Source organism: Acomys russatus, chromosome 22 (genome assembly GCF_903995435.1).
Source record: "Acomys russatus chromosome 22, mAcoRus1.1, whole genome shotgun sequence".
NCBI lineage: Eukaryota > Metazoa > Chordata > Mammalia > Rodentia > Muridae > Acomys > Acomys russatus.
This window is the reverse complement of record NC_067158.1, coordinates 28,150,154-28,160,705: the sequence shown is the minus strand read 5'-3', so window position 1 is coordinate 28,160,705 and position 10,552 is coordinate 28,150,154.

Below are 10,552 nucleotides of genomic sequence, written 5' to 3'. Positions count from 1 at the left end.
TGTGGGGTTTTGCACAGATCGTCAGCTCAGGTGCTTCACAGATGCTCCCTATATGAACAGCAGTTAGCCAGCTTCCCCCTGCACCATCTTTGGGAGTGTGACCAGCCCAGCCCAGTGTTCGGAGAGCATAACGGTCTCCGCCTCTTTTGTCTAAGCAACTGGCCACTTCTGTGGTCACCCGTGCTGTTGTCTCTGACATTGTGAGCATCACACGCTGGGTTCTAGACGCTTGGTAAGTGGCCAATTACAGCTCCCCACAATCTGCTTCTATCCAGGGGCTTAGAAACAAAGTATGGCTGGGCCCCTGGAAGCTGTTCATCAGGTGTGTACCCAGGTTGGCACTGTTGAAAGCAGCAAGACCAGGAAGCTCTGCTGGCCCAGCACTGCCTTGCACTGCAGGCTCTTGAGCATTTTCAAAATAGTTACCTCACATGGTAAGACCAGCAGTCACTGACTGCTCCAGTGGCACTGACTGCACCAGCTTGTGCTAGGGCTCAGTGTTCTAGCGTAAACATACCATGTGGCCAAGAAGACTGAGGTGTGGTGAGGTTACTAGATGCTTGCTCAAGATCTTGTGCCTGGTGAGTTCAAGACTAGCCTCTGCTGCAGCTCCGGTGTATTTAACAAGCCAAAACTGCCTTGTCCCAGTTCATGCATGTGTGAGGGAGTTGGCCAGTTTCTGCCAGGCAGCCCACTTCTGGTTCCTGTTAGTGTCTCCAGCCTATTTGCAAGGATATTGTGCCCAGGAGTCCCGGCCCCATCACCCTAAGCTGAGCCCAGCATTGTATCCACAGGTCTTATGGGAGTCCCTTGTCAGAAGAGTCCAGCCACATTTCACAGTAAAACACAAAGGTTACCAAGACATTGCTGCCCCAGAGAGCCGTACCAAGTTCTTGTGGTTGGTCTGCTGGTTCCTTGAGGGGAAACTGGTCATGACAAGACTGCAGAGGGCAAATTGCCACGTGAGTGGGCAGCAGGAGAGACTCACCAGCTCCTGGCTTGTCTCACTTTCTGTGGTAACAGTCTTTCAAGGGTACTTTTGAGATCTGTAACTCCAGACCACCTGCAGAGCCATGCCCTCCATCTCCATAGAACTCAGAGCTGACAGAGGTCAGGCCCCACAGAGGTCATGTAGTAATGATTTTGGTCAGCTCAGGCCCTTGACAGGCCATATTCAGTGGCTCCTCTGATTGTCCCTGATTGGTAGCATGCTGGAAGGCAGAGGAGCTCAGAACCCCATGCCATTGTGGAGAGTGGCACAGCCTGGTGGTACCTGTACCACAATCCAAGTACCACTTGGAGCCCCAGGGGTGGGGAAGGCCTTATATCCCTACAGGTCTTGTCACAGATGGAAGCAATCTTCTAGACTGTCTTGAAGGTTAGTTGAAAAGCCCTTACCAAAGCTGGGTGTTGTGGCTCACATCTTTAATCCCAGCACTCAGGAGGCAGAAGCAGGTGGATCAATGTGAGTTCCAGGCCAGCCTGGTCTACAAAGCAAGTCCAGTACAGCCAAGGCTACATGGAGAAAGCCTATCTCAGAAAAATCAAAAAAGAAAAGAAAAGCCCTTACCAAAGCTGCCAAGGATGTTGGTTTTCAGGACAAGCCAAAGACCAGGAGCCCATGTCATAGGGGTGCTCTGGCCCTGGAATGGCATGGTGGGAAGAGCCCTGCCCTCCCAGCTGTCTTCCCCTCCCCCCAAGCACTACTTGCCCTTTCTATACTCCTTATCCAAGGGGGCCAGTAATGCTCCTGTCCTGCACCCCATCTTCCCACCAGTGCTCTGCTCTAACTAGGTGCACAAGGGAGATCCGACTTGTATGCCCACCCTTGTCCTCAGCAGGTTCTGAGACTGAGGAGCTGCGGTGGCTCCCTAGAGTCTCAAGCACAGGGTTATACCTCCAAGCTGGAAAGCATCCCACCAGTGCTGGCAGAGAATTGGGGTATAGGTCTCCCTCAAGGGCTCAAGGAACTTTACTGTGTGTGCACCTCCAGGAGACCACAGGTTGGGAACTGAAAGGCAGCAGTGCTGGACTCCTGTTTGCTGAGAAAATGCAGAAAGGGCAGGGCCCACTGCCTTCGTAGACAGACGGGCATCATTCCTTTACTGAGGACATGGTGTTGAAAGAACCTACCACAACCCCAGGCTGAAAGGCCAGTAGAGGGGAAGCTACTGTGGAGTGAGTAGCTGGCTCTGATGACTCTTGGTGTGGCTGTGCTCACGGTCTGCTTCCATGTGGTCACTGATGTCATCCCATTGCAAACTAACCATACCCATCAGGCCTTTGTGCACTCGGACCCAAGGCCTGGTCTGGTCATGTTCACTCTGCCCAAGTTTGACTACAGGAGGACAGTGTGTAGAGTGGCAACTGCTGGAAAGGGCAGGGCTCTGCCAGTTGTATGGGAATGGTGCAGCGGGTACACTCTGGAGCTGATCTCAGTGGCATCCCTTCCCAAGCCCCCCCCCCCCCCAGGAGCCTTTACCTGCTGGCAGTGCTCTTCTGCCTCATCACTATGCTTCCTTGGGAGCTGGGAATCCTCAGAATCTTTAAATTCTACATGTGCCTGGCTTCAGTCAGGCGGGGGTGGGGTGGGGAGGAGAAACAGGAAGAGAGTTGGAGTGTCCCCGGCTGCTGAGATGCTTTTGCATGCTTTCACAACCCTCCAGGGTTGGTTAGGGATCTTAGCTCAGGTGGGGAGAGTAAGAAAATGTCCTGGTAGTCTTCTGCCCTTCCCTGTCCACTTCTGTGCCTCGGGATAGCCAGCCCATTGTGCACCAGGCTGGGCTGGAAGGAGGGAAGTGTCACCAGGGTGGGTGGGTGCAATGCGCGCGCGCGCGCACACACACACACACACACACACGAACAGCTTCAGAGAACTGGTTTGGTCTTGGGGGTGCAGGGGACATTTATGCCCCTGGGGTGATGGGCAGGATCTCTGGGACAAGGTTTGTGTGGCCAGAACAGGGGTGTTGAAAAATATTTCATCTTCACACTTGAGGGTGGGGGTGAGGGGTTAAGGATTCCAAGGAAAAAACCTTATAAGGGCAAACAAGGAGTGAGGCCTGATAACTGCCAGGGTAGTTAATTCTCACCAGGGTTGGTAGTAAGGCAGCCAACTTCCTGGTGCCAGGTTGGGAGAGGGGAGGGAGCAAACACTTGCAGTTCTCGTATTGAGGTGTTCTGGGCTGAAACTCTCCTTGACTCTCCATCAATCTTGGCCCATTACAGCCCCACAGGCTTCTAAAGCAGTGGTTCTCAACCTTCCTAATTCCGTGACCCTTTAATACAGTTCCTCATGTTGTGGTGACCGCCCCCAACCATAAAATAATTTCATTGCTACTTCATAACTGTAATTTTGCTACCATTATGAATCATAATAATGTAAATATCCAATGTGCAGTCCCTAAAGGAGCCAGGACAGACAGGTTGAGAACCACTGCTGTGCACCAGTGACATCCTTAGGACTTGTGTAGGCAGTGGCTGGGATGCTTTTGTATCCCTCTCATTTGTGGGGGATGTGAGGGGATCCATTGGGGGGAGTGAAGGGAATGTACGCCCCCCCCCATTCAAGTCCACAGGACTCAGCCAGCTAGTTTCCAGGCGAGGCAGGGCCATCATTCTGTACCCTGCACCCCAGCTGCTGGCCTCACAGGTCCTGAGGGATTAGCTATAGGAGCTTAGAGCCTCTCCATACTTGCAGTTTGCTCTTGTCTGCTTCCTGACTGGTTGAGTGGTTGAGAGCAATCTCTCAGCTTTCTGCTCCTGCTGACATGCCACCCCCAACCCCTCCCTCCCAGCCCCATTATGAACTCCTAGAACCTTAAGCTGAACTCTTCCCTAAATTGCTTCTGGTGGTGGTGTTTATAACAGCAATGGAAAAGTAACTGATGCAGACCCTGTCTCCAGAGAGAGAAAGAAGAGGGAGAGAGGAAGGGAAGGAGACAACTGAGAGCTGAATGGCAAGAAGATACTGTGCTTAAACCTGCTTAGGCAACTTAGCAAAACAAATTCTTGAAAGGGCTGGAGAGATGGAACAGTGGTTAAGAGCACTGTCTGCTCTTCCAGTGGTCCTGAGTTCAATTCCCGCCCCCAACCCCCAACCACATGGTGGCTCACAACCATCCATAATGAGATCTGGTGCCCTCTTCTGGCAGGTACATGTACATGCAGATAAAGTACACATACGTAAAATAAACAAATCTTTTTTTCCCAACCAAGATAGATTTATTGCAGAATTCTACAAGACTACCAGTGAAGAACAAACACAAATACTCCTTAAATTATTCCACACATTTGTAAATGAAAGAACAGTTCCAGATACTTTTAATGAAGCAAGTATATAAAAACTAAGGAACCAAAAACCAAAGAATAATCATATGCCAGTATATATGTGATGAATATGAACACCAAATTCTCAATAAAATACTTGAAAACCAAATTCAAGAACACAAACAAAAGATCATTCACTATGATAAAGCTGGCTTCATCCTAAAGATACAGAGGTGATTCAACATGTGCAAAAAAATGAAATATATGTAATCCACCACATAAAGGGACTCAAAGACAGGAAACACTTGATCATGTCATTAGATTCAGAATAGAGTTTTGATGACATTCAACATCTCTTAAAGTCTTAGAGGGCCTAGGGATAGGGGGAGCATAGCTTAACATATTAAAGACAATGTTCAACAAGGCTACAGCCAATATCTGGATATACTGAGAAAATCTCAAAGCATTTCCACCAAACCAGCCGCAAGATATGGATGCCCACTCCTTGACATTCTGATCAATATAGTACTTGAAATTTTACCTAGAGCAATAATATATGTGAAGGAGAGAAATGAATACAAATAGAAAAATAGGAAGTTAATGTATTCTTTTTTTAAAGATTTATTTATTTTTATGTATACAGTGTTCTGTCTGCATGTACACCTGCAGTCCAGTAGAGGGCACCGTTATAGGTGGCTCTGATCCACCACGTGGTTGCTGGGAATTGAACTCAGGAGCTCCGGAATAGCAGTCAGTGCTCTTAACCTCTGAGCCATCTCTCTGGCCTCATGTCAATGTATTCTTATTTTCAAATATTTTCCTATGCATTAAAAACCCTAGACTCCATGAGAAAACTCCTACAGCTGGTAAACACATTAAACACAGTAGCAGGTTACAAAATTACCACACAAAAATCAGCAACCATTTCATATACAAATGGTAAGCATATGAAGAAAGAAATATGAGAAACAATTCTATTCACAATAGTCTCAAAAATAAAACACATTTTAATAGGTCTAATGGAGCCAATGAAGGACTAATGCAATGAAAACTGAAAAGGGAAATTTAAAAAAGATACCAGACAATGGAATGACTTCCTATACTTATGTATTGATGTTATGAAAATGATCCTTACCAGCACCAAAAGCAACCTTCTTATTAAATATAATCACCACCAATGTTCAAAACCAATTCTTTATAGAAATTGGAAGCAAATTATCTTATATTTCATATACATTCATAATATTCTTTCAAATATCTTATTTAACCTACTTGGAAGTGTAGCACAGGACCACTGAAAAACACTTAGAGATTTATCTTCTACTTTGCTTGGGTGATCTGTGAAATATTGGTATGCGAGGTCTGAACCTCCATTGATCATTTTTGCGTTGAGTGAAAATTTGAAGGTATTATGCGACAACAAAAAATATTAAGGTGGAAAAATAGGCAAGAGGACACTTTTCAATTGCTTGTTCTAACTACTATTCCTATTCAAAAGGTAGAAATCTAGTGCAGTGGAAACTCCTAGGTATCTACAAGGGTGACCCTAGCTAAGACTCCTAATAATGTGATATATGGATCTTGAACTGCCAATTTTCTGTTAATAATGCAAGGCTTCCTTCCATCAGAGGGATGGGGCACCAACCCAGCCAGGAAACCTTTTTTTTTTCATTATAATTTTTTATTAATTCATTCATATTACATCTCAATTGTTATCTCATCCCTTGTATCCTCCCATTCCTCCCTCCCTCCCGCTTTCACCCTATTCCCCTCCCCTTTGACTGTGACTGAGGGGGACCTCTTCCCCCTGTATATGCTCATAGGGTATCAAGAATCTTCTTGGTATCCTGCTATCCTTCCTCTGAGTGCCACCAGGCCTCCCCATTCAGGAGACATGGTCAAATATGAGGCACCAGAGTTCATGTGAAAGTCAGTCCCCACTCTCCACTAAACTGTGGAGAATGTCCTGTCCCTTGGCTAGATCTGGGTAGGGGTTTGATGCTCACTGCACGTATTGTCCTTGGCTGGTGCCTTAGTTTGAGCAGAACCCCTGGGCCCAGATCCGGCCGTCATAGTGTTCTTCTTGTAGGTTTCTTTCTAGAAAGAGAGAAAGAAAGAAAAACAAGCTCATAAAAATGAAAATGTCTTGAGGCCAGAGAGATGGCTCAGTGATCAAAAATATTTGCTGCTCTTTAGAAGACTCAAGTTCTGTTCCCAACTCCCACATCTGTACTCCAGCTCCAGGGGATCTGACACCCCTAGCTTTCTGAGGACACCTTCATTCACATGCATAAAACCACACACAATTAAAAATAATAAACATAGGGCTGGAGAGATGGCTCAGAGGTTAAGAGCACTGACTCCTCTTCCAAAGGTCCTGAGTTCAATTCCCAGCAACCACATGGTGGCTCACAACCATCTATGATGTGATCTGGTGCCCTCTTCTGGCCTTCAGGTGTACATGAAGGCAGAGGACTGTATACATAATAAAAAAGATAAATCTTAAAAAAAAAATAGTTTTTAAAATACAGAAATCTTTAAAAATAATAAACAAGAAGGATTTGGGCTTATTTTCCAATACCACAAAAAGAAGGAAAAAGAACAGGGGAAGAAGGAAGAGAAGGATGAGGAGAAAAAACGAGGGAGGAAGAGGAGAGTGAAAATCAGAAAGGAAGAGGAGGGTGAGAAGGAGCAAGAGAGGAGGCACAGGAGGGAGAAAGAGGAGTGAAGAAGAGGAGGAGGACAGAGAGAACAGGATTAAGAGGGCTAGGAGGGGAGGGCAGAGGAGCAGGAGGAGGGGAGCAGGAGAAGCAGGTGACTGGGATCTTAGAAGATGCAGAGGACTGTCCCATGTCTTGGGGTATGCTGGCAGTGTTGGGATTGTGTTTAGGAAATCTGCCTCCTTCGGGATCCTGTGGGGAAAGTGGAGGTGTTTCCTGTGGACTGGCAACTCTTGAGGGGAGCCCTAGAAGAATTTAGGCAAAGAAAAAAATGTGTACCCTCGAAAGGTGAACAGAGCTCTGTGTGTTTCATAGCATGAGCGTGAACGTTCTGCTCTCTACTTTAAGTGTATTTGATGTCCTCTGTAGTAATGTGTCCTGAGACACACTTTAAGGTGTTCCGCCTGGGCCTGCAGGTTTGGACCTGCCACAGAACAGCGTTCTGAAGCATCCCGCGGGAGCAGGAGGAGTTCTATCCCGCCTCACTCTCAGCTCTGCCCTCACAGACTAGCGCCAGCCCCTGGGCTCCAGGGGAGGGTATACCAGGCCCTTGTAAAGGTGGCCCCTTCCAGGGAGTCCCACCCCACCCCACCCCAGTTGTCAGGCAGCTGCAGCAACCGACCTCCCAGTCAGCCTCTCCCAAATATGGAGGCCATTTGCCACACCAACCTCCAGATTTAGGGAGCTGTGCTTCTGGGAGGGTGAATCAGTGTCTATGTCCCTCTGAGGCACCTTGCGCCTCACTGAACTGAACCCAGGCTCCCTTCTGTTCTCTGCCTCCAGCTGCTGAGTCAAATTTAGGGCCACAGCGTGAGCGAGTGTGCTTCCTCCAGCTGCTTGGCATCTCAGGCTGGACACCTGTCTGCATACCCTGGGGATGTGTGTCTCAGTGTGTTCACAGGTGGGGCCTGAAAATGAGTTCCAAGCAGCTTACTAGCTCCTGCAGTAGGGATGGGGTGACCTATATTAAGCACACCACTGTTTATTGTCTGCACAGGAAAGAGGGTACCTGCCCCAGGAGTGCTCTGGAATACCGTGGCAAGGAAAAGACTTCAAGAGAAGAAATCCCTAGGTCTTTTGTCTCTCTGCAATGGCAAAACCAATAGTAGATACAAGAATAATAACACAGAGTGCATCGAAGCTGCCCCTTCAGAGTGCTGGGCAGGTGGAAGCTGGTCCCTGCCTTTATCTGCATGGGAGGATGGGACCATCTCATGCAAATCTGATGCACTGCCTTGATTCGGCTCTATGCATAGGTCCTCCCATCGCTGCTCTCAGGAGCTGTGACTCTGTCAACTTAAGTAATAGGCTTCTCAAAGAATCTCACCGTGTGCCTGAGCTGGCCAGTCACTGCCATGGGACCATGCACAGCATGGGAATCTAAGGGGGATTCAAAGGCACTGAGGCCAGGAGGGGATTGGGGAGGTGGACAAGAGGAGTAATACGCACTTGGGACACTAACACTTGGCACAGGATCCATTGCCAGGGAAGCCCTATTCCAGGGTGGACAGGTCTCTATGGGTCAGGTGCCTTGATTCTCTCAGTATTGACAAAGCAACTGTATTCTTTTTCTTTCTTTCTTTCTTTCTTTCTTTCTTTTTTTTTTTTTTTCTTTTTTTTTTTTTTTCTTTTTCTTTTTTTTTTTTTTTTTTGGTTTTTTTTTTTTTTTTTTTGGTTTTTTGACACAGGATCTCTCTGTGTTAGCCTTGGCTGTCCTGGACTTGCTTTGTAGACCAGGCTGACCTCGAACTCACAGTGATCCATCTGCCTCTGCCTCCCGAGTGCTGGGATTAAAGGCATGCGCCACCGCGCCCGGCAGCAATTGCATTCTTTTTTTTTTTTTTTTTTTTTTTTTGAAAGATTTATTTATTATGTATACAGTGTTTTGCCTGCACCAGAAGAGGGCACCAGATCTCATTATAGATGGTTGTGAGCCACCATATGGTTGCTGGGAATTGAACTCAGGACCTTTGGAAGAGCAGACGGTGCTCTTAACCTCTGAGCCATCTCTCCAGCCCAGCAATTGTATTCTTATTGATAGCTTTTCCATCTGTGTTCCTCCTTCCAAATTCACATGCTGAGCCCTCCCTCCGATGTGAGGATAAGAAGATGTAGCAGTGAGAAAGGCATGGGTCATCTGGCTTGGAAGCAAGCACTTCTACCCACTGAGCCGTTATGTCAGCCCTGAAAAGAACCAGCTTGTGAACAAGGAGGCCCTGGGCCTCGGGATGACCTTTGTCTTATTCATCTTCCCTAACTGAAAGGGTCCCAGCATCTGTGAAGGTCCCACAAATTGGCCCTGGACTCAGCATGGAGTTGCTCCTTAGGCCATGACCTTGTACAAGGTGGTGTATCTTTGTGAAACAACAGGCTTTTTAAAAAATTTATTTGCCAGATATGGTGGCACATGCCTTTAATCCCCGCACTCAGGAGGCAGAGGCAGGCTGATCACTAACACAGAGAAACCCTGTTTCGAAAAACAAAAACGAACAAAAATCAAACTAAAAAAAAAAATTATTTATTTATTTATTTATTTATTTTAAGTTTTTTGAGACAGAGCTACTCTGTGTGGTCTTGGCTGTCCTGGACTCTTTGTAGACCAGGCTGCCTCTTCCTCTGGGATTACAGTTGTGCGCCATCACACCTGACGCTAACAACAGCCTTTTTAATAGAGCTGTGCTGACACCTGCTGGTGGAGGGGAAAGGGGAAAAGCCAAGCCAAAAGCTTTCAGGTGTCTCCAGGCCCTGCAGAGGAAAGCCAGGCCATTCCATAACCACTGCTGTGGGAAGCTGGGTAGTATCTAGTTGGCATATGTGCTGCCAAGGGCTCTTTCTGGAAGGCTAGAAGCCGGGCTGAGGGCCAGGAGGGGGTGTTGGGAGGGAGCCTCGGTGTGATTCTCTCCTGGAGTGGATGTGACAGCAGAGCCCATCTGCAGGCTGAACAGCAGAGGCTGGCATTGAGCAGTAACCCAGGTACCAGCCAGGAGGTTCCAGACTGTGCTGTTCCCAGGGGCTAGCAACCTCTTAGGAGGCCAGGTAAGTGGCTTGTTCTCTTACCTTCCTACACCCAGACCAAGCTGTGCTTGGCATCAGGTCTACCTCCTCTGGTTCCCCTTAGGGTAAGCTTAGCTTCTGTTTATTGAGTGATGCTTGGAACTCAAAAGGGCTGGCTTTGGGGTGTCTGGAAGTGAGACTTCAGAGCTGAAGGAAGCGGTCATTATTTTATTTTCCTCTTTCCAAAAATGCACAATATGAAAGGCCTGGGACAGCTAGTACAGGCTGGAGAACAGGAAAGGGGTGGCCTAGGAGAAAGCCAGAGGGCTGGGTGTGGCTTTTGGGTACCTTTCCATGTTTTTGAGATTTTTTTTTTCTTTTGGTTTGTTGTTTGTGCTTTTTGAGATGGCGTTTCTCTGTGTAACAGAGCCCTGGCTGTCCTGAACTCTCTTTGTAGACCAGGCTGGCCTCAAACTCACAGAGATCTTCCTGCCTCTGCCTCCAGAGTGCTGGAACTAAACACATGTACCGCATCCACCTGGCCCCTGTTTTAAAAGAGGAGGATGTGG